This window comes from Mustela erminea, chromosome X (assembly GCF_009829155.1).
Source record: "Mustela erminea isolate mMusErm1 chromosome X, mMusErm1.Pri, whole genome shotgun sequence".
Classification (NCBI taxonomy): Eukaryota; Metazoa; Chordata; class Mammalia; order Carnivora; family Mustelidae; genus Mustela; species Mustela erminea.
The window spans coordinates 48,144,385-48,169,762 of record NC_045635.1 but is presented as its reverse complement, the minus strand read 5'-3'; the positions used below and the strand labels follow the sequence as shown (position 1 = coordinate 48,169,762).

Below are 25,378 nucleotides of genomic sequence, written 5' to 3'. Positions count from 1 at the left end.
ATTTGTTACTTAAACTGTAACCCCTGGAGGATTTTACTAGTTACCAAGCACATTTAGATATAGTCTTAAGAAATACATATACTGGCAACAGGTCTTTGGGGAGGATGGCGTATGACCGTGAAACTGGGCAGCTGGGGATGCCCAGATCGCTCAGGGCAGAAGGCCACCCCTTCACAGAACCGGCTCTTCACAGAACCGGGCAGCCAGAAATGCCAGGCCCACCCAGGGCGGAATGCCACCTGCTTCAGGGAAGCCGAGCACCCGGGAACTCTGGTCAGCTCAGGGTGGAACGAAAACAGCTGGCCTCCCTTTTCTGTTATTGCTCCTTTTTCTTCCCAGAAGCACCCGTTGTTAGTTAGATGAGTCCTTTGAATGTGCTTGTTTAACTATAAACTTTATCCTCATCCTTGATTGTCTGCAAAACGGGATTAACGTTTGACCTTCATCAGGCCTTCTGTTGGCTATTGTTTCTTTCCAATAAAAGTGAGACTGTGGAGTTGCTTGTGGCAGCAGTCCTTTTCAACTGTTGTCCCCTGCTCCCAATCTCTTGCAGCTGACTTGTTTGTGCCTAATTATTCTCCCATCGCTGACTGGAAGTGGCAAAGACAGACCCCAAGAGTGATATAGGACAGAAATTTACAGAGACAATCTATAGAAACAAGGACTTCACAGGCAACATGATGACAATAAAATCTTACCTTTCAAAAAAATCACTGTCAACATGAACGGCCTAAATGCTACCATAAAACGGCAAAGAAGACGTACAAATGGCTATCAGACACTCTGTGGAGAATGGGGAACCCTCCTACACTGTTGGTGGGAATGCAAGTTGGTACAGCCACTTTGGAGAACAGTGTGGAGATTCCTTAAGAAATTAAAAATAGGACTTCCCTATGACTCTGCAATTGCACTACTGGGTTCCCCTTTCTCCACATCCCCTCCAACACATGTTGTTTCCTGTCTTGCTAATTTTGGCCATTCTAACTGGTGTAAGGTGGTATCTCAATGTGGTTTTAATTTGAATCTCCCTGATGGCTAATGATGATGAACATTTTTTCATGTGTCTGCTAGCCACTTGTATGTCCTCTTTGGATAAGTGTTTGTTCATTTCTTCTGCCCATTTTTTTGACATGATTATTTGTTATGTGTTTGTTGAGTTTGAGAAGTTCTTTATAGATCTTGGATATTAGCCCTTTGTAGTGTCATTTGGGAATATCTTCTCCCATTTCGTGGGTTGCCTCTTTGTTTTGTTGACTGTTTCCTTTGCTGTGCAGAAGTTTTGATCTTGATGAAGTCCCAAAACTTCATTTTTGCTTTTGTTTCCTTTGCCTTTGGAGAACTGTCTTGAAAGAAGCTGTTGTGGCCATGTAGAAGAAGTTACTGCCTATGATCTCCTCTAGGATTTTGATGGATTCCTGCCATGCATTGAGGTCTTTCATCCATTTCAAGTTTGTTTTTGTGCATGGTATAAGAGAATGGTCAAGATTCATTCTTCCATACATAGCTGTCCAATTTTCTCAGCATCATTTATTGAAGAGACTGTCCTTCTTCCATTGGATATTTTTTTTTCCTATTTGAGTTGAGGGTCCATATATGGGCTCTCTACTCTGTTCCATTGGTCCATGTGTCTGTTTTTGTTCCAGTATCATGCTGTCTTGGTGACCACAGCTTTGTAATAAAGCTTGAAATCAGGCAACATAATGGCCCCAGCTTTCTTTTTCTTTTTCAACATTTCCTTAGTGATTTGGGCTCTTTTCTGTTCCATACATATTTTAGGACTGTTTGTTCCAGCACTTTGAAAAATGCCAGTCGAATTTTGATCAGGATGGCATTGAAAGTATAGATGGCTCTGGGCAATACAGACATATTAACAATGTTTATTCTTCCAATCCATGAGCAAGGAATGTTTGTCCATCTTTTTCTGTATTCTTCAATTTCTTTCATGACTGTTCTACAGTTCCTCAAGTACAGATCCTTTACCTTTACCTCTTTGGTTAGGTTTATTCCAAGGTTTCTTATGCTTCTTGGGCTATAGTAAATGGAATCAATTCTTTAATTTCCCTTTCTATATTTCCGTTGTTACTGTATAAGAAAGCAACTGATTTCTGTGCATTGATTTTGTATCCTGCCACATTACTGAATTGCTGTATGAGTTCTAGTAGTTTGGGGATGGAGTCTTTTGGGTTTTCCATGCGAAGTATCATATCATCTGTGAAGGGAGAGAGTTTGACTTCTTCTTTGCAGTTTGAGTATCTTTTATTTCTCTTTGTCGTCTGATTGCTTTTGCTAGGACTTTTAATACTATGTTGAACAAGAGTGGTGAGAGTGGGCATCCTTGTCATGCTCCTGATCACAAAGGGAAGGATAACAGCTTTTTGCCATTGAGAATGATATTTACTGTGCATTTTTCATAGATGGATTTTATGAAGTTGAGGACTGGTCCCTCTATCCCTATACTTTGAAGAGTTTTAATCAGGAATGGATGCTTATCTTTTCAAATGCTTTTCCAGCATCAATTGAGAGGACCATGTGGTTCTTCTTTCTCCTTTTATTGATGTGCTCTATTACATTGACTGATTTGCAAACATTGAATCATTCTTGCAACCCAGGGATGAATCCCACCTGGTCATGGTGGATAATCTTTTTAATGTACTGCTGGATCCTATTCGCTAGGATCTTGTTGAAAATCTTAGCATCCATATTCATCAGGGATATTGGTCAGAAATTCTCCTTTTTTGATGGGGGTCTTTGCCTGGTTTGAGGATCAACTTAATGCTGGCTTCATAGCAAGAGTCTGGAATTTTTCCTTTGTTTCTATTTTTTGAAACAGCTTCCGGAGAATATGTATTATTTCTTCTTGGAATGTTTGTTAGAATTCTCCCAGGAAATTCATCAGATCCCGGCTTATTGTTTTTTGGGAGGTTTTTGATCACTGCTTCAATCTCATTACTAGATATTGGTCTATTCAGGTTGCAATTTCTTCCTGTTTTAGTCTTGGAAGTTTGTAGGTTTCCAGGAATGCATCCATTTCTTCTAGGTTGTTTAACTTATTGGCACATAACTGTTGATCATAATTTCTATGATTGTTTCTATTTCTTTGATGTTAGTCATGCTCTCTCCCCTTACATTCATAATTTTATTAATTTGGGTCCTCTCTCTTTTCTTTTGGATCAGTTTGGCCAGTGGTTTATCGATCTTATTAATTCTTTCAAAAAACCAGCTTCTAATTTTGTTGATGTGTTCTACTGTATCTCTAGTTTCTGACTCATTGATCTCCACTCAATCTTAACTATTACCCTTCTTGTGTGTGGGGTTGGTTTAATTTTTTGTTGATTTTCCAGTTTATTAAGGAGTAAAGAGAGATGGTGTATTTGGAATATTTCTTCTCTTTTCTTTCTTTTTTTTTTTTTAATTGAGGCTTGGATGGCTATGTATTTCCCCCTTAGGACCGCCTTTGCTATATCCCATAGGTTTTGGACCGATGTATTTTCATTCTCATTGGTTTCCATGAATTATTCAATTTCTTTTTTTTTTAAGATTTTATTTGTTTATTTGACAGAGAGAGATCACAAGTAGGCAGAGAGGCAGGCAGAGAGTGAGAGAGGGAAGCAGGCTCCCCGCTGAGCAGAGAGCCCGATGCGGGACTCGATCCCAGGACCCTGAGATCATGACCCGAGCCGAAGGCAGCGGCTTAACCCACTGAGCCACCCAGGTGTCCCTATTCAATTTCTTTTTTGATTTCCTCGTTGATCCAAACATTCTTGAGCAGGATGGTCTTTAGCTTCCACATGTTTGAATTCCTTCCAAACTTTTTCTTGTATTTGAGTTCCTGTTTCAAAGCAGTGGGTCTAAGAATATGCAGGGAATACTGTCAATCTTTTGGTATGGTTTGAGACCTGATTTGTGACCCAGTATGTGGTCTATTCTGGAGAAATTTCCATGTGCGCTCAAGAAGAATGAGTATTCTGTTGTTTTAGGATGGAATGCTCTGTATTTCTCTATAAAGTCCATCTGTTCAAATGCATCATTCAAAGCTCTTGTTTCTTTGATGATTTTCTGAATAGATGTTCTTTCTATTGCTGAGAGTGTTGAGAACCCCTACAATTAATGTATTCATATCAATATGACTCTTTATTTTGATTAACATTTGGCTTATGTAGTTGGCTGCTCCCATATTGGGGGCATACATATTTACAATTGTTAGATCTTCTCAGTGGGTAGCCCCTTGAAGAATGATGTAGTGTCCTTCTGTATCTCTGACTATAGTCTTTAGTTTAAAATCAAATTTATGTGTCCTGAGAATTGCTACCCCAGCTTTCATTTGAGGCCCATTGGCATGAAATATTCTTCTTCATCCCTTAATTTTCATTCGAAAGTATCTTTAGGTTCCAAATGTATCTCCTGTAGACAGCATATGGATGGGTCCTTTCGTTTTATCCAGTCTGCAACCCTATGCCATTTTATGGGAGCATTTAGGTCATTCATGTTGACAGTGATTATTGAAAGATACTTTTTATTGACATCATGTTGCCTGTGAAGTCCTTATTTCTATAGATTGTCTCTGTAAAGTTCTGTTCTATGTTACTCTTGGGTTCTTTCTTCTTTTATAGAACGCCCTTTATATATCTTGTAGTGTAGGTTTGGTGGTCACATAGTCTTCTAAACTTTGTGAGTCTTGGAAGCTCTTTATCTCTCCTTTCATTCTGAATGTCAGCCTTTCTTTATAAAGTATTCTTGGCTGCATATTCTTCTTATTAATGCCCTGATTATGTTTTGCCAGCCCTTTCTGGCTTGCCAGGTTTCTGTGGACAGGTCTGATGTTATTCTGATTTTCCTCCCTCAGCACATAAAGAATCTCTTCCCCCTAGCTGCCCTTAAGACATTTTCTCTGAATTTATATCTCATGAATTTCACAATCTCGTGCCTGGAGATCCTTCTACCCGCCTTGATATTGGGAGGTGTCCTCTCTGCCTCTAGGACATAAACACCTGTACTATTCCCCAGATTAGGGGAATTCTCAACTAGGATTTGTTCAGCTATATATTCTAGTCCTCTCTCTTTTCCACCCCCTCAGGGATTCCAGTAATTCTGAGGCTGGAACATTTCTGGCATCATTTATTTCCCTAATTCTGTTTTCATGGCTTCTAAATTGTTTGTTCCAGGCCTCCTTCTGATCCTTTTTTCCTATCAGTTTATCCTCTAGATGGCTAATTCTATCTTCTGCCTCAGTTACCCAAGCTGTTAGAGTATTTAGGTTAGAATGGATCTCATTGATAGCATTTTTAACTTCTGCCAGGTTGGCTCTCATGTCCGCCCTTAGAGATTCTATGTTGTCATTAATGGTTTTCTCCAACCTAGCCATTGGCTGGATAATTGCTACCCTGAATTCCCTTTCTGACATACTGTTTATGTCCATATCCAATAGTTCTGTGGCATAGGGCACAGTCTCTGAATTTTTCCTCTGTTGGATGTTCCTTCTCCTAGTCATTTTGGTGAGAGGTGGTTGAAGGGATATATAGCTGAATATATCAGCCACGTCCCAGGCAAGGTCCTCCCTCACCATGGATGATCTTCTGCCCCCATAGAGATCCAGAAGTGTGTAGTCTTACATCTTGGGCTGATTTCATGGCTGTTCAAAGTGTTCTGGTAGATATTTAGCTCAATTCAGGGGACCGGTTGGAACAGGGTCTCCTACTCTTCCACCATATTGCCTCTAATGCCATTCTCATTTTTTAGAAAGATTTTGAGAAGGATGGGTATTAAGTTATTTTTTGAATATTTGATAGAATTCACCAGTGAAGAATACTGGTCCAAGATGTTTGTTTGTTGACAGAGTTTTGTTTACTGATTTAATCTACTTACCATTAATCAATCTATTCTGATTTTCTATTTCATCCTGATTCAGTCTGGGAAGATTATCTGTTTCTAGAAATTTATCCATTTCTCCTATGTTGCCCAACTTGTTGGCATATGATTGTTCATAGTAGTCTCTTATAGTCCTTTGTATTTCTATGGTATCAATTGCAACTTCTTGTATTTCATTTCTAATTTATTTATGTGAGCACACTTCTTTTGTGGCCAGTCAAATTAAAGATATGTCAACTTCTTTTTCCTTTCTAAAGAACAAGCTCTTGGTTTCATTGATATTTTCTATTGTCTTTTTAGTCTTTATCACATTTATTCCCACTCTGATTTTTATTTCTTTTATTCTACTAACTTTGGGCTTTATTTTTTCTACTTATTTTAGGTGTTGCAGTTAGGTTTCTTATTTGATGCTTTTCTTATTTCTTGAGGTAGGCCTATATGGCTATGATCTTCCTTCATAGAACCACTTTTGCTGGCTCTCACAGTTTTTGGTATCTCATATTTTTGTTTTCATTTGTTCCCAGTTTTTTTTTTAATTTTCTGTTTTGAATTTTTCAATGATTCAGTGTTTTTTCATTAGCATGTTTAATCTCCATGTTTCTGTGACTTTTCCAGTTTTCTTCTTGTCATTGATTTCTACTTTCACCCCACTGTGGCAAGAATAGATGTGTAATCTGATTTTAATGTTCTTGTAATTTTTAAGACTTACGTTCTGGCTCCAAATGTGATCATTCCTGAGTGATATTCTATGTTCAGTTAAGGAAAAAAAAAAATGTGTATTCTCCTGCTTCTACTTTTTTTTTATTTTAAAAGGATTTAATTTTTAAAATATTTCATTTATTTGAGAGAGAAAGAGAGTGAGTGAGAGTATGAGTAGTGGGAAGGGTATGCTCTCCCCTGAGCAGGAATCTGATGTGGGTTTTGATCCTGGGACTCCAGGATCATGACCTAAGCTGAAAGCAGATGCTTAACCAACTGAGCCACTCAGGTGCCCCTATTCTGCTGCTTTTAGTTGGAATATTCTGCACATATGTATTAAGTGCATCTGGTCTAATATGTCATATAAGGCCAATCAATATTTCCTTATTGATTCTCTGCCTTGATAATCTATCCATTGATGCAAGTGGAGTATAAAAGCCTACAAGTATTAAAATATTGCTGTCAGGTTTCCCTTGTAGGGATGTTAATCTTTGCTTTATATATTTTGGTGTACCTATGTTGGCTGCATATATATTTATAAATGTTAAATCTTCTGGAAGGATTGTTTTATTTTTTGTGATTTCCTATCTTATCTTTTCTACACACTTTGTTTTCAAATATATTTTATCTGATATTAGTAGAGCTAAACAAGTTTTATTTTCATTTATATTTGTATGGAATATCTGATTGTATCCTCTCACTTTCAGTCTATGAGTTTATTTACTCCTGATGTGAGTCTCTTGTAGGTAGTATATAGTTGAGACTTTTTTTAAATCTATTCTGTTGCTCTATGAGCTTTAATTAGAAAATTTATTCCATTTACATTTAAAGTAAATATTGATAAGCATATACTTATATCCATTTTTAAAAAATTATTTTCTGGCTGTTTTTATAATTCTTCTCTTATTTTTCTTTTTCTCTTACTTGATGGTATAATGCATTCCTTTAGAGTTATGGCTAGATTCTTTTCCCAGTTTTGTTTGTGTATTTACTGTATGATTTTGCTTTGGACATACTATGAGGGCCAAATATATCAATCTATGTATAAAACAGTATATTTTAGGTTGATGAAAACTTTAACACATTCTAAAACTAAATTTTTACTCCCCAGGGATTCCAGAGAATTTCAAATAAAATAAACCAAAAGAGTCTGACACCAAGACATATTATTATTAAAATGTCAAAAGCTAAAGCTTAAGAGGAATCCTAAAAACAGCAAGAGAAAAGCAAATTTTTGCATACAAGGGAAACCCTATGTGCATCAGAAGATTTTTCAGCAGGAATTTTGCAGGCCAGATGAAGTGGCATGACATATCAAAGTACTGAAAGGAATAAACTTCCAACCGAGAATACTCTACTTGGTAAGCTTATCAATCAGAATTGAAGAAGAGGTAAAAAGATTTCCAGATAAACAAAAGCTAAAGGAATTAACTATCACTAATCCTGCCTTACAAGAAATGTTAAAGAGACTTTTTCTAAGCTGGGGGTATATGGAAGTAATTAAGTACATAATGAAAACATATGAAAGTAGAAATCTGACTGGAAAAGACAAATATATAATAAAAGTAGTGGACAGATCATTTATAAAGCTACTATGAAGGTTAAAGGACAAACATAATAAAATTAAAATTATAGTAATCAGTTAATGGATACATAAAATTTTTATAAAGGTAAAATGTGACGTCAAGAATCAAAGATTAATAAAAAAAAAAAAAGACTCCCAAGGGCACCTGTGTGGCTCAGTCGGTTAAGCATATAACTCTTGATTTTGACTCAGTCATGATCTCAGGGTTGTAAGATTGAGCCCTAGGTAGGGCTCCATGCTTAGCAGGAAGCCTGTTTCTGCCTCTCCTACACTCCTGCTCTGACCTTCTCCCAGCTCATGTGCTCTCTCTCTGTCTCCCTAAAATATATAAATAAAAATATTTTTAAAAAGGAATACCCAACTTTTGTATCAACATAGATGGGACTGGAGGAGATTATTCTGAGTGAAATAAGTCAATCAGAGGGAGTCAGAGATTCACTTACTTGTGGAGCATAAGGAATAACACAGAGGACATTTGGAGTTAGAGAGGAGAAGGGAGTTGGGGGAAAATTGGAGGAGGAGATGAACCATGAGAGACTGTGGAAACTGAGAAACAAACTGAGGGTTTTGGAGGGGAGGAGAGTGGGGGGTTGGGTAAGCCTGGTGGTGGGTATTAAGGAGGGCATGTATTGCATGGAGCACTGGGTGTGATGCATAAACAATGAAAACTGGAACACTGAAAAAATTACATTAAAAAAAGAATATACTATTTAAAAAAAAAAGGAATCTTAAGGCAGCCAAGAAAAAAATATAAATAAAATATTTTAATCATCATTAGGCTATCAGTAGATTTCTCAGCAGAAACCACACAGACCAGGAGTGGAGTGGAATATTAAAAATGCTAAAAGATAAAAATGCCAGCCAGGACTATCCTATGGCAAAATTAACCTTCATAAATGAAAGAGAAATACTTTTCTAGGTAAACAAAAGCTGAGGAAGTTCATCATTACTAGACTTGACTTGTAGGAAATGTAGAAAGGAATTATCAAGCTGAAATAAAAAGACATTCATCAGTGACAAGTAACCATTCAAAAGAATGCAACACACTGGAAAATGTGAAAACATAATCTGATTTAGAAAACTCCATTTCATAGGATGGTGTGTTAACCACTTGGCTCTAGTATAAACATCAAAGGAAATAAGTATTAAAAACAACTATACAGACCTAGGCAAGATGATGGAGGAGTGGGGCTTCTGTTTCAGCTGGTCCCCTGAATTTAGCTAGATATCTACCAAGTCACTCTGTATACCCACAAAATCAGCCCGAGATGTAAGATTATATGTCTGGATCTCTATGGGGGCAGCGAATCATCACTCAAGAGGTACAAAGGACAGAATTGTAATTGCATGTACAGATGTCAGAGGGTAAATGGAAGAGAGAGGGCACCACGAGAAGCTAGCCATTGGAAAGTAATACCCCAGTGCAAAAGCGTCCTGTGCCTGGGGATCAGGAAAGCTTGAGTGTGGTGGTGGTGGGATGGGAAGGGACTAATAACAGGGCTCAAACAGAACATAGTGTCTTAAGGGGCAAACACTGGGACTGGGTGGCTGCAGGGGCTGATCTGAGCCTACTGATCTGGGGTCTGGCTACCACTGACACCACCTGCATCTGAAAGGACCTTGCTTGGACCTGGGCCCACAGATCCAGGGCCAGCCACCACCCCTTCCAGGGCCCGGGCCCACCCAGACCAGGATTGCTCACAGTTTTGGTGGTACAGTGGAAAGAGACAAGCTGGGGGCAGGGGATCCACTGCTGAGAGGATCATTGGGGTGTGCACCACCTGTGGGGGGGCAGGTGGTGCTTACAGAGGGGGAGACTCTGTGTTCTGGAGAATTCAGAGAGGAGCAGACTGTGGCTTCTCTCCTCTGGGGCAGAGTTCTGGGTGCAGACATTTTCCCTTGCTCTGACCCTTCAAAAAGGTGGAAAAAGCTGCCAGAAAACAAAAGCCCTACCAAAAAAGTGGTTTCCACAGAGTCCAACCCCTTGACAGGGGACAGGGCAACTTTGCCCAAACAGGATGGACTGAAAAACAATGTACCAGTTTCCTCCCCCAAAAGACAAGCCAGAAGAACAAGAGGACAACAACCCCAGGGTTGCCATCAAACTGTAAAACCCTAACACCAGGGAAAAATAGTATATTAAGTTCCTGGTGTTGCCTCATGACCGGTGTATTTCAAAGATACAACTTTTCTCTTTTTTAAAAAAATTTTTTAAAAAATTATTTCTCATGTTTCTTCTTCTTTTTTTTACCTACTTATCATTTCAACTACGTGTTTAATACAACACATTACATAGTAACTTTTTTACTTAAACTTTTTCACACATATACTTTTTTATTTCAGTGTAGTCCTTTTTTCCCTATTCAATACTACCTGTATATAGATACCTGTTTTAATTTCCCTGTATCTCTGGGAAGTAGTATTGTCTAACAAAGAGAATAAAATACACTCACTAATAACTGAAACACCCTACCTCACCCACATCGAGGAATTATAGAAACCTTCCCTTCACTCCCCACTTTTTTTGTTTTGTTGGGGGAGATTGGGTGGCTTTTTGTTGCTGTTTTTTGTTTTTATTGTACTTTATAAATCTTACTCATGGGTTTCATTTTGGCTGGGGTTTTTTGGTGGTGGCTTCTGATTGCTCCAGACTTTCCCAGGGTTCACCTTGCCTGGACTGTGGGTGATATTTTTGGCTGTATATCGCCTCAACAACCACTCAACAGGATGAATAGAAGCAGGAACTCGCAAAAAAGAAAAGACCCAGAGACAGTGGCCTCTCCCACAGACCTAAAGGCAAAGGCAGTCCTAAGGGGTAAATAACTAGCCATCCAAGCCTATCTCAAAACATTAGAAAAATCCCAAATGCACAAGCTAACCTTACACCTAAAAGAGCTGGAAAAAGAACGACAAGTAAAATCTAAACCAAGCAGGAAAAGAGAAATAATGATGATTAGAACAGAGACCAATGAAATAGAAACCAGAAAAACAGTAGAACAGTTCAATGAAATAGAAGCTGATTCTTTGAAAGAAGCACTAAGATTGGTAAACCACCGGCCAGACTTATTCAAAAGAAAAAAGAAAGGACCCAAATTAATAAAATCATGAATAAAAGGGGAGAGATCACAACTAACACCAAGGAAATAGAAACAATTATTAGAAATTATTACCAGCAACTATATGCCAACAAATTAAGCAACCTGTAAGAAAGGGATGACTTCTTAGAAACATATAAACTACCAAAGCTGAAACAGGAAGAAGTGGAAAACTTAAGCAGACCCATAACCAGCAAGAAAATTGAAGCAGTAATCAAAATCTCCCAAACAACAGGAGTACAGGACCAGATGGCTTCCCAGGAGAATTCTACCAAACATTTAAAGAAGAATTAATACTTATCCTTATGAAGCTGTTTCAAAAAATAAAAAGGGAAGGCAAACTTCCAAACTTGTTCAATGAGGTATTACCTAGATCCTCAAACCAGGCAATGCTCTCACCAAAAAGGGTAATTATAAACCAATATCACTGATGAATATGGATCCAAAATTTCTCACCAAGATACTAGACAATAGTAGCCAACAGTAAATTGAAAGGATTATTCACCACGATCACATGGGATTTATTCCTAAGCTGAAAGTGTGGTTCAACATCCACAAATCAATCAATGTGATACACTACATTAATAAAAGAAAGGACAAGAACCACATGATCCTCTCAATAGATTAAGAAAAACATTTGACAAAGTACAGCATCTTGAGAAAATTCTGCAGTGTAGGGATAGCAGGAAAATACCTCAATATCATAAAAATCATATATAAAAAGCTGAGAGATAATATCATTCCCAAAGGGGAAAATCTGAGAGCCTTGCCCCTAAGGTGAGGAACATGGCAAGGATGCCCACTTTCATCACTGTTGTTCCACATAGTATTAGAAGTCCTAGCCTCAGCAATCAGACAACAAAAAGAAATAAAAGGCATCTGAATCAGTCATAATAAAGTCAAACTCTCACTCTTTGCAGATGGCATGATACACTATGTGGAAAACCCAAGAGACTCCACCCCCAAACTGCTCGTACTCATACAAGAAGTCAACAAAGTGACAGAATACAAAATCAATGCACATAAATCAGTTGAACTTCTATATAATAAAACAAGACAGAAAAAAGAGAAATTAAGGAATCAATTTCATTTCCAATAGCACCCAAACCCATGAGATAACTAGGAATAAACCTAACCAATGAGGTAAACAATCTATACTCTAGAAACTACAGAACACTGATGAAAGAAATTGAAGAAGACATTAAAAAGATGGAAAAACATTCTATGCTCATGGATCAGAAGAATAAACAATGTTAAAATGTCTATGCTGCCCAGAGCAATCTATACTTTCAATGTCATCCCTATCAAAATACCATTGGCATTTTTCAAAGTGCTGGAACAAACAATCCTAAAATATGTATGGAACCAGAAAAGATTCTGAATCTTCAAGGAAATGTTGAAAAAGATAAACAAAGCTGGAGCCAACACTTTGCCTGATTTCATGCTATATTACAAAGATGTGATCACCAAGACAGCATGGTATTGCCACAAAAATAGACACATAGATCAGTGGAACAGAATGGAGAGCCCAGAAATGGACCCTCAACTCTATGGTCCACTAATCTTCAACAAACCAGGAAAAAATATCCATTGAAAAAAAGACAGTCTCTTCAATAAATGGTGGTGGGAAAATTGGATAGCTATATACAAAAGAATGAAACTTGACCATTCTCTTACACCATACACAAAGATAAAGTTAAAATGGATGAAAGACCTCAGTGTGAGACAGGAATCCATCAAAATCCTAGAGAAGAACATAAACAGTAACCTCTGAGACATAGGCCACAGCAACTTCTGTCAAGACACAGCTCCAAAAGCAAGGGAAACAAAAGCAAAAATGAACTTTTGGGACTTCACCAAGATCAAAAGCTCTTGCACAGCAAAGGAGACAGTCAACAAAACAAAGAAGGTACCCAAGGAATGGGAGAAGATATTTGCAAATTCATTACAGACAAAGGGCTGATAACCAAGATCTATAAAAAAAAGTTTTTCAAATTCAACACCCAAAAAACAAATAATGAAGTAAAAAAATGGGCCAAAGTCATGAACAGACATTAAAAAGATGGAAAAACATTCCATGCTCATGGATCAGAAGACATACAAATGACTATCAGACACATGAAAAAATGTTCATCATCATTAGCTATACAAAGAAGGGCCCACCCAGACCAGGTGACATACAAAGAAGACATACAAATGACTATCAGACACATGAAAAAATGTTCATCATCATTAGCTATCAGGGAAATTAAAATCAAAACCACATTGAGATACCACCTTATACCAGTTAGCATGGCAAAAATTAACAAACAGGAAACAACAAATGTTGTCGAGGATGTGGAGAGAGAAGAACTCTCTTATCCCACTGGTGGTAATGCAAGCTGCTACAGCCACTTTGGAAAACAGTATGGATGTTCCTCAAAAAGTTAAAAATAGTGTTACCCTATGACCCAGCAATTTCACAACTCCAAAGACACAATGTCGTGAAAAGAAGGAGAACGTGCACCACAATGTTCATAGCAGTGATGTCCACAATAACCAAACTGTGGAAGGAGTCAAGATGCCCTTCAACAGATGAAAATATAAAGATGTGGTTGATATATGCAATCAATATTACTCAGCCATCAAGAAGGTGAATATCCACTATTTGCATCAACATGGATGGAACTGTAGGGGATTATGCTAAGTGAAATAAGTCAAGCAGAGAAAGACATTAATCATACGGTTTCACATATATGTGAAAAATAAGTATAGCATGGAGGACATTAGGGGAAGGAAGGGAAAAAATGAAGGAGTGAAATCAGTAGGACAGTGAACCATGAGAGACTTTGGACTCCAGGAAACAATCTAAGGGTTTCAGAGCATAAGGGGGTAGGGGGACAGGGTAGCCTCATGATGGATATTAAGGAGGGCACAGATTGTAATAAGCACAGGGTATTATACACAAATAATCAATTATGGAACACTACATCAAAAACTAATGATGTAGTATATGGTGACTAGCATAACATAATAAAAATAATTAAAAATTAAAAAAAGAAAAAGAAAATATGTTCTCTGATATTTTGGAGCAACTAATAATTTGATGTGTCCATGAGAATAAACTCCACTACCAGGGGACTCATTTACACTCTGAATGCAGAAAATCTAATCCAATGGAAAAAAATAGTTTCCTTTCTCACTGAATTAAAAGAGGAGAGAAAGATACCAAGACAGAGGCACAGAGAGACAGACACAAACCTCTCAGGTTGGATAAAAAAGCCCTACTTAAATCATAGAATTATATTCACATCTTAACTACTACCAAATACATCTTATTCTGTAGAATTCTAATATCAGAAGGGTAAACTTGATTAAGTTTTCTTTTACTTTATACTTTGTATTAAATCCAATCTTTATTAAAATGAAAGTTTTGGGTTAAAGCTAATATTGTGAAGCAATGTTTAGATACATATTTTTACCTCTTAAAAATTCACTGAATACAGTGATAAGATAGTGGCAAGATTTTCTGGCATTCTGAATTTAATTTGTTTGTGTTTTGTTTTTTTTTTTAAATGCCAAAATGGGAAAAATAAAGTACATCAAAGCAATATATATATATATATATATATATATATATATATCTCAACTCAACACCAAAACCCTCCAAGCAATCCAATTTATAAGTGGGCTGAGGGAACTGAATAGACATTTTTCCAAGGAAGACATACAGATAGCTGACACACACATGAAAAGATACTCAACATCACTCATCATCAGGAAAAATGTAAATCAGAACCACAGTGAGATATCACTTTATAACTGTCAGAATGGCTAAAATAAAAATCATGAGAAATAAGAAGTGTTTCTGAGTATGTGGAGAAAAGGACACTTTCATGCTCTGTTGGTGGGAATGGAAATTGGTGCAGCCCCTGCGGAAATCACTGTGGAGGTTATCCCCCACCCCCAAAAAATGGAATTACCACAAGATATACTAATTCTACTATGGAGTATTTATCCAAAGAAAATGAAAACACTATTTCAAAATGATATATGCACCCTTATGTTTATTGAAGCTTTATTCACAATAACTAAGATATGGAAGCAACCCAAGTTTCTATCAATAGATGAATAAGTAAAGAAGCCAGAGTACATGTATACAATAGAATATTATTCATCCATAAAAAAGAATCAGAACTTGCCACTTACCACAACATGAATCGACATAGGTAAAATGGTAAGTGAAATAAATCAGTGACAGAAAGATAAATTTCATATAATATCACTCATATGTACAATTTAAGAAACAAAGAAAAAAGAAAAAAGAAAAAAAAAGACTCTTGAATACAGAGAACAAGCTGGTGATTTTTAGAGGGGAGTTGATGGGGGGATGGGTGACACAGATAAAAGGGATTAAGAGCACACTTACCTTGATGAGCACTGAGAAATGTATAGAGTTGTTGAATTATTATGTTGTACACCTGAAACTAATATAACACTATGTGTTAATTATGCTTCAATAAAAAATCAAAAAAGTTAAAATCTTTAAAAAATATAATAGCATAAAGAGAATTTAAAAAAATACCTACTATAAAAGAGGCGGAGGTATGTCAAAAAGGCAAAGGAGCCAATCTAAAAGAGCTCTCAATAGCCAAAGGTGGAACAGTTTGAGCAACAAATAAGTAACAATAGTGTTGGAGTATAACTTCAAGAACAAAACAAATATCCATGAGTCCAAACTAATATACATGAATGATCGAATAAATGGATACTTGGGAATACAAGGACAAATATTTCTTACAGAAACAGATTCCAATTAACAAATGGAGAAAAATTTGGAAGGAGAAAAAAAAAACCCAATGGTCCTCAGAAAATGGACAGGTGGGGCGCCCAGGTGGCTCAGTGGATCAAGCCTATACCTCTGGCCTAGGTCATGATCTCATGTTCTGGGATTGAACCCCACATTTGGCTCTCTGCTCAGCAGGGAGCTTGCTTCCCCCTTTCTCCCTGCCTGCCTCTCTGTCTACTTGTGATCTCTCTATCTCTGTGTCAAATAAATAAATAAAATCTTTAAAAAAAAAGGATAGGTGAAATATATTAATTGCATAGAACGCTATGACTACTATCAAGCACTTAAATGAAAGATCTAGATTCATAAATGTCAACAGGAATAAGTCACAAAACACACTTTTGAGTAAAAACAATTTGCAAAAAGACAAGTAGAATATGATATCATTTTACATAAAGGTTTAAAACTTCAAGTAATATTACATATTTTTGTGGATACATTCATATGTAATAAAATTACCAACACATATATGAATAAACATGATGAATACAACATTTAGGATAATGATTATCTCTTTATAGGGAAACAGAGAAAATAGATGAGAAGAGTAGAGCTTTAGTTGTATCTGTAATATTTATTTATTTTTTATTTGAGAGCACTGTGGTAAATAAAGATATTTGTACTTAGGTGTTAAGATGGTGGAGTAGTAAGGGACCCCATGCTTGCCTCATCCCTTGAACACAGCCAGATAAATATCAAATAATTGTGAACACCCTAGAAATCTATCTGAGGACTGAGAAAACTCAGAACTAGAGGAAGAAAAAAGGCCACCTCATAGAAGGCAGGAAGTACAGAGATGTGATCTGGGGGAGAAAAGAATCAGGACTGTTGAGGAGGAAAAAGAGCCTTGATCACCGGAGGAGGGAGCATAGAGAAAGAGAGAGAGAGATCAGCATGCAGGGGACTGCACAAGAAAAACACTTCCCCAAAATCATTGACTTAGAAAACAAGAGGGGTTGATTATTGAAGTTTTTTTTTTTAAATTTTTGGAGCTCAGAGTCTGAAGTTTTAGAAGTCTGCACTATCACAGGGTAGAGTCTGCAGGCATAGTGGTACTCCTGTGCAGAAGGAGGGCAGAGGCCCTGGATCAGACAGCATGGCCTCAGGATCTTCTGGGTTGCAACATGAGAAACCGTTCCAAATTTTGGAGTGCATTTGGGAGAGGTGGCACTGCTTCTCAGGGAACAAAAGAGCCAACAGTTGCCATTGTGCTGCCTTAATCATTAGCATAGTCATAGAAGCATCTGATGAGGGCAGCTAACCTGAACCCTAGTTTTTTTGTTGCACTTTACCATAAACTCCAAGCCCCTGCACCTTCATGCCTTTCTGGAACAACCTGGCACCAGCCACAGTGAAGAGAGACACTCTCCCAGAGGATCACTGTGGGTCCATATCTCACCAGGTCTCTAAAATGTGGAGTTTTGAAACACAACCAGCATGCCTGAGATAAAACACAAGATCACTGCACCACTGGGTGGGCAGATGGACTGGACACAGAATGGGTAAAGGCAGGGATCTGAGGAATCCCTGAGAGGGGAGATTGTTTACTCTTCTGTGAGGGTTCCCTGAGCAGTGGGGGGTGCAAACGTCCCTCTATGGAGATGAGAGAGTGGGCTGATGTTATTTTTATCCCCCTGTACCTCAGCACAAACAGGCCTCAGTGAGCAGCAGAGCATCCAAAGTGGAAGCTTGAGCCATTTATACCAAGCTCCACCCACCAGCACTCTACAGGTGCTTTTTAATAGGGCAAGCATACCTAAGAGCTAGAACAGCAAAGGGTCCCTTCCCCAGACCAGTATAACCCCCCCAACACACACATACAAAGTCTACAGACCAAAGAATGCTGCAAAACAACAGCTCTAGTGGAAATTGGATCTAGCCCCTTTTAACAAAGAGACCAAAACCCACCTAGTTAAAACTTGTCACACAGTGGACAAAGTCCACACACTCCCCACTGCAGGCAAGGAGAAACTCTACAGAGGACTGACTTGAAGGGAAGAGCAGCCAAAACACAACAGCAGAGTGCAATCAACATACACCAGAAACGCTACTTGAAGTGTCAGAACTCAGGCAATATATGACATCTTAATAGAGTCATTACTCTCAGGAGCAGGAAACACAAGAGGCTTTCCTAATATAAAGAAGACAGAGACCTAGGGAAAATGCCAAAATGGAGGAATTGATCCCCCGAGAAAAAAGAACAAGAAAAGTTCACAGCCAGGGATCTAATGAAAACAGATATAAATAATATGCATGATCCAGAATTGAAAACAATCATAAGGGGCACCTGGGTGGCTCAGTCAGTTAAATGTCTGCCTTCAGCTAAGGTCATGATCCTGGGGTCCTGGATGGAGCCTTGCATCCATCTGCTTCTCCCTCTCCCTCTGCCACTGCCCCTGCTTGTGTGTTCTCTCTCGTTCACTCTCTCTTAAATAAATAAATAAATAAATAAATAAATAAATAAATAAACTCTTTCAGAATCAATCATAAGGCTACTAGCTGTGCTGAGGAAAGCACAGGAGACTCCATGGAGTCCCTTAACACAGAGAAAAAAGAACTAAAAAACAGTTACGCCAAAATAAAAAATGCTATAACCAAGATGTGAAAATGATTGGATGTAATGAACACAATGATGAAGAAGCAGAAGAATAAATGAGTGATAAGAGAAAATTATGGAAAATAATGAAGCTGAAAAGAAGAGGGGAAAATACTGGGTCATGAATGTAGAATTAGAGAATTCAGTGACTCCGTAAGACATAATACCATTCATATCATAGAAATCCCAGAAAAAGGAGAGAGAGAAAAGTTGGAAGAAGGTTTATCTGAGCAAATTATAGCTGAAAACTTCCCTAATCTGGGGAAGGAAACAAACATCCAAATCCAGGAGGCACAGAAGACACCCATCAAAATCAACAAAAGCAGGCTAACACCAAGACATATCATAGTAAAATTTACAAAATGCAGAGATAAGGAAAACATCCTGAGAGTAGTAAGAGAAAAGAAATATCTAAATTAGAAGGGAAGACAAATCAGGGTAACTGCAGATTTAACCACAATAATTTGGCAGGCTAAGGAGTAGCCTGATACATTCAAATGCTGCATGTGAAAAAATATACAGCCAAGAACACTCAAGGCTGTCATGCAGAATAGGAGAGATAAAGAGTTTCCCAGGAAAATAAAAATTAAAGGAGTTCATGGCTGCTAAACTAGCCCTGTAAGACATATTAAAGGGGAAACTTTGAGGGGGGGGGGCGGCAAAAGCAACAAAGACTAGAAAGGAAAAGAGAAAATCTCCAGAAACAATGACTTTACAGGTAATACAATGGCACTAAATTCATCTTTATCGGTAATCACTGTGAATGTAAATGGACTAAATGCTACAATCAAAACATGTAGGCTGTCAGAATGGATTACAAAAAGACCCATCTATATGACGCCTACACGAGACTCACTTTAGACCTAAAGACTCATAAAGACTGAAAGTGAAGGGATGGAGAACCATTTATCTTGATAATAGATATCAAAAGAAGCTGGAGTACCCATACTTACATCAGAAAAACTAGATTTTAAACCAAAGACTGTAACAAGAGATGAAGAAGGATATTATATAATAAGAAAAGGGTCTATCCAACTAGAAGCTCTAACAATTGTAAATATTTATGTCCCCAAATATATAAGCACCCAAATATATAAAAGATATAAATATATATAAATATATAATATATAAATATATAAATCAATTAATAACAAACATAAAGAAACTCATTGATAATAATACAATAATAGTATTGACTTAAACACTCCACTTTCATCAGCAGACATCATCTAAGCAGAAAATCAACAGGGAAACAGTGGCTTTGAATGACACATTGGACCACATGGACCTAACACATATATTCAAAACATTCTATCTAAAACAGTGACTGCAGATGCTTTTCAAGTACACAAATACATTCTCCAGAATACATAACATGTTACATCACAAAACATTTTTCAACAAATTCAAAAAGACTGAAATCATATTATGCATCTTTTCTAACCACAATAGTATGAAACTATAAACCAACCATAAGAAAAAAATCTGGAAAGAACACAAATACATAGAGGTTAAATGACATGCTACTAAACTGTGAATGTATCAACCAAGAAATCAAAGAGTAAATCAAAAAATACATGGAGGTACCCCTGGGGATAAAAATATATTATATGTTTACAAAAAATAAAAAATTAAAAAATTAAAAAAAAAATACATGGAGGTAAATGAAGACGAAAGGAAAATTGGCCCCAAATCTTTGGACTGCAGCAAAAGTTGTTGAAAGATTATAGCAATACAGGCACATTTTAAGAAGCAAAACAAAACAAAACTAACCAGCAAAAAAACACCTCAAATATCCTAAACTTACACATAAAAGAGGTAGAAAAAGAAGAACAAAATAAACCCAAAGCCAGTATAAGAAAGAACATAAAGGCTAGAGCAGTAATAAATGAGATGGAGACTAACAACTATACAGAACAGGTCAATGAAACCAGGAGCTAATTCTTTAAAAAGATCAACAAAATTGATAAACCTTTAGCCAGATTTATAAAAAATAAAAAAAGAGAGAGACAGCTTAAACAAACAAAAATCAGAAATTAATGAGGAGAAATAACAACCAGAACCACAGATATACAAAACATTATGAGAGTATTATGAAAAGTTATATGCCAAAAATTGGACAAACTAAAAGAAATGGATAAATTCCTAGAAACATGTAACCTACCAACCTCAATTAGGAAGAAAAATAAAATTTGAATACACTGATTACCAGCAATGAAATTGAATCTAAGGAGAAAAAAAAAAAAATTTCCAAAGAACAAAAGCCCTGACCAGATGGTTTCACTGGTGATTTCTACCAAACATTAAAAGAAGAGTTAATATCAGTCTTTCTCAAACTATTCCAAAAAGAAAAGGAAAGAATGTTTCCAAATTCATTGTAATAAGCCAGCATTACCCAGATATCAAAATCAGATAGACACTACAAAAAAGGCAAGAAAGAACACTGAACACCAATATCACTGATGAACATAGATGCAAATATCTTCAACAAAATATTAGCAAGCCAAATCCAATAATGCATTAAAAAAATCACTTACCATGGTCAAGAGAGATTTTTTTTCCTGGGATGTAAGCATGGTTCAATATTCACAAATCAAAGGAAGTGACACACTACATTAACCAGAGAAAGGATTAATGTTAAATGATCATGTCAATAGATACAGAAAAAGCATTTGACAAAGTACAACAACTATTAATTACAAAAACTCTCAACGAATTAGGTTTAGAGGGAAGATACCTCAACTTAATAAAGGCTATATGTGAAAAACCCACACTAACATCATAGTCAATGATGAACAAAACTGAGGGTTTTCCTCTAAGATCAGAAAAAAGACAAATATGTCCAGTCTCACCATTCTTACTCAGCATGGTATTAGAAGTCCTAACCACAGCAATCAAATAAGAAAAAAAAAAAGTAAAAAGCATCCAAATTAGTAAGGAAGAGGTAAAATTTCCAGTATTTGCAGGTAACAAGACACTATATATAGAAATCCTAAACACTCCACAAAAAAACTACCAGAGCTGGTAAATTAATTCAGTTAAGTGACAGGATAAAAAAAAATCAATATACAGAAATCTATAATATTTATACACACTAATAATGAATTAGCATAACATGACAATAAGGAAATAATCCCGTTACAATTGTAACCAAAAATAAAATAATTAAGAATAAACTTAACCAAGGACATGAAAGACCTGCACTCCAAAATCGAAAATACTGATGAAAGGAAGTGAACATGATACAAACAAATGGAAATATATTCTATGCTGATGGGTTGAGAGAAAAAATATTGATAAAATGTCCATATTACCCAAAGCAATCTGCAGATTTAATGCATTCCTTACCAGGATTTAACAGAACTAGAAGAACCAATGCTAAAATTTGTATGGGAGCACAAAAGGAATCATGAGCACAATAGTCAAAGGAATCATGAGCAAAAGAACAAAACAGGAAGTAACATAATTCCAGATTTCAAGATATACTACAAAACTGAGGCATCAAGTGAAGACGGTGGAAGAGTAGGGAACTCAAGTTTCATCTGGTCTCTTGAATTCAGCTAGATACCTATCAAATCATTCTGAACACCTGTGAATTCAACCTGAGATCTAAGAAAAGAATTGCTGCAATTCTACAAACAGAAAAGTGACCACTTTTTACAAGATAGGATGTGTGGAGAAGTGAATCTGAAGGGATATAGCAGAAGATAGACCATGGGAGGGAGCCTCTGTAAGCCAGCTACCGGAAAGTGATAGAGTAGCAGAGTACAAAATTAGAACTTTTAGAAGTCTGCTTCTGTGAGGAACGTTCCTGACTGAAAGGTGCCGGGCAAAGTGGGGCAGAATCCCAGGTAGGGAGAATCCCAGTGTGGGTCCAGCATCCCCAGTGTCACAGAAAGAAAGTGAGTGCCTGAGTGTGACAGAGGTCCCAACCATTTGAGTGGGAAAGCTTGGTTACAATTAGCGAGCCCTGGAGTGGCCTCTCAGCTAGGAATTACTATAGGCTGCAAACGGCAGCACAATTGGGTCACTGCTCTTCAAGCAGGGAATGAGCAAGCCACAACCTCTGTGAGATCCCTCTCCTTCCCCTGGGAAGAGCAGCACTGGAGCACTCACAATCAGGCAATTGCTCCCCAGCAGGGGCCCAGTGAGCAGTGGGGGCTTGGTAAGACACCCCTCTCTGCTTTGGGATGACTGGTGCAGGTATGCACAGCAAAAGTCTGAGGAGTTTGGTGCATACAAAAGGGACTGAATGCCTTTCCCTGAGGGAGTACTGCTAAGTGGGAGGCACAGTGTTCAGCTCAGGGGCTGGAGATCAGGGAATAGCCATTTTTTACTTCTTTTTTCCCCCTCATCCTCTAGAGCAGCCCAGGGCAAGAAAAGCCTTCAGGGAACAAAAGGGACACAGAACAACCTGAAGCAGCTTACACAAAGCCCAGCCCCCTGACAAGGGTTGGAACAACAATGTCCAGGCAAAGACACCTGAGACTCAGTGCAACAGGCCCCTTCCCCAGAAGACCAGCAGGATTCCCAGGTGAATACCAAATTTATAGATCACTGAGAACTGCAAAATTCCTGTGTAAGGGGAAAATAGTATATTTTTATTTAGAAGAAATTAGAGATTTCTTCTACATTAAGGGTTTAGTCTTTCAGTTTAATGTCCACAAAAGCCAAACTGTGGAAGGAAGCAAGATGTCCTTCAACAGATAAATGGATAAAGAAGATATGATTCATATATACTGTAAGGGCCTATTTTATATTTTTATTTTAGCCAGAGGCTTCCATTGAGGTTAAACAATATCTTTGTTGTTTGACCCTTAAACTGTCCCTGCTCCCCTTCCCCCAAGGGACCTTACTTAAAAACAAGTCCTGGAAACCAGCTCCAGGTAACAAAGCCCAGATACAAGGGTGGGTCAGGCCTGGTGGAGACATCCGACCAGTGAAGGGGTTGCATACTGTCTCCCTGGCTACCAAGGAGTATGGGCCCCCACCCTTTGGGAGCCTTTTTAGCACCAATCCTAATCAAGGTGTAATAGGCTGGTTCAAATGTCCACTAGGGTAAATTGTAATTCAATTGTTCACCTAGCATCACTGTGGAGTTTCCTGTGTGTGTTACAATCTTATTGGTCACCTGTGTGTGGCCAAACCCGACTGCATGGCCTTTGCCCTTAAAATCCAGTCCATAAAGGAGAGCGGGGTCACCCTTTCTTGTAAGAGGTGTGTCCCTGAATGTTCATTTAGATTCTTGATGCTTGGCATGAAATAAAGCTTTGCTTGACCTTCGCTTTGTATCAGTCTCACTCCTTTAATCACGGACCCATTATTGGGGCATAACATATGGGGGTTCTGTCCAGGATTAAACGATGAGGACTGAGCCAACTCAGAATTTCTGGGAAAAGCCTCAAGGTAAGATCTCACAGATTTTATTCTGTGGGATCTGCCAATCTCCAGGTGCTCTGTGAGATGGGTCTGTCTGTCTGGGTGGAGCTCCAGGTATAGCTCTCTGGGGTAAAGCCGGATGCGGCCATGCTCCCCAGGGCTGGAGAGGATGCGGGGACGCCCCTTCCCTCCATTGGTAGATCGCCAGGGGGTTAGAGTCCCTCTAGACAGTCAGGAGGCTCGAGTACCCCTAGGCGGTCACCTAGGCGGTCAGGGGGTTTGAGTCCCCCTAGGCAGCCAGGGGGTTCGAGTCCCCCTAGACAGTCAGGGAGTTCGAGTCCCCCTAGACCGTCAGGGGGTTCAAGTCCCCCTAGGCAGTCAGGGGATTTGAGTCCCCCTATGTCGGGGACTGCCTCCAGCTGGGGAAGTCCCCGCCATTACAAGAAGGTGCTTGGCTCACTGCTAGCAAAGTACGCTGCAAGTATACAATGAACTTTCTGGTGAAGCCCGCCTAAAGGAGGACATAGTTATTGGCTGTATCAAATTTAATCAGCATAGTAACAGGACTCTCATTGGCTCTCCCCATTGCTTGACCCCTTATTGGTCACCCTGCTGTATATAAGCTAAGAAAGTTGATTAAATAAACGGAAATGAAGCATTAACACCATACCAGGCTCATTGTCGTCCTTGCGGGCCGAGGGCGACACCCCTAGGCGGTCACCTAGAAGGTCAGGGGGTTCGAGTCCCCCTAGGCAGCCAGGGGGTTCCAGTCCCCCTAGGCGGTCGGGGAGCTGGAGTACCCCCAGGTGGTCACCAGGGGTTCGAGTCCCCCTAGGCAGCCAGGGGATTTGAGTGCCCCTGGACAGCCAGAAGATCAAAAAGTCCCCACCGGTGGCAGGTTCTGGGTAAGAACTGCTGGGCCTGTGGTTGTCTTTGTCTTGTCTTTTTGTTGTCTGCTGTGCTGTTTGTTGTGTTTGAAGCAATGGGGCAAACAGAGAGTAAGGGAACTCTGACTTTTAATGGCTATAACTGGAGCCAACTGGGGGTAGTCTAACTGGAGACAGAGACTTTAAGGAATATTCCCAAGCAGCTGCCAAAACAAACTTTGTTTTGGGGACATTCCTTACCTTCTCTGGCCCAATGTGGATTGCCTAGCCCCTTCCCCTTGCTGGCGGAAAAGCATGGTGTGTGCTCCTCTCTTGGAGCTGATGAGCCCTAGAACTGGGAACCCTTTCTCTGCATTCTAGTGGCATTTATTTCTGTTCTTCACTGTTGGGAAACAAGAAGAACGCCCTCTGGACCTAACACCCCCCACTCCAGATCTTCCCACC

At 38.4% G+C, this 25,378-nt stretch overlaps 1 protein-coding gene across 1 annotated transcript in view; it reads right to left on the bottom strand.

Moving 5' to 3' along the window:
• Window positions 1-25,378, bottom strand: part of KLF8 (Kruppel like factor 8) — a 277,551-nt gene that overhangs the window by 214,967 nt on the left and 37,206 nt on the right. The gene's annotated exons all lie outside the window — the stretch shown is intronic.